The following is a 296-nucleotide window of genomic DNA, read 5'->3' on the forward strand; positions in this document are numbered from 1 at the left end:
TTTTGAAATTCAATTGTAAATTTTTAGTCTTATATGAATAATGTATTGCCATGTTTTCTGTTCATAAACTAGATTACAAATGTTTTTGCAGCTGTCATCTCTGCAGTAATTATAGTGATGGATAAGCTGAAGAAATGGATGTCTATTTGATAATTTAAAAATTAAAACCAAAAAATGCAGATTACTAGGTATAACCAAATAATGGTATTATTCATCATTTATCAGGTATATAATTCATATTACTAATGATTTTTTAACAATTTGAGCTAATAATGCCTTTCACCTCATTTCGTGTT

Source organism: Hetaerina americana, unplaced genomic scaffold (genome assembly GCF_022747635.1).
Source record: "Hetaerina americana unplaced genomic scaffold, ioHetAmer1.1.p SCAF_3, whole genome shotgun sequence".
NCBI classification, from domain to species: domain Eukaryota; kingdom Metazoa; phylum Arthropoda; class Insecta; order Odonata; family Calopterygidae; genus Hetaerina; species Hetaerina americana.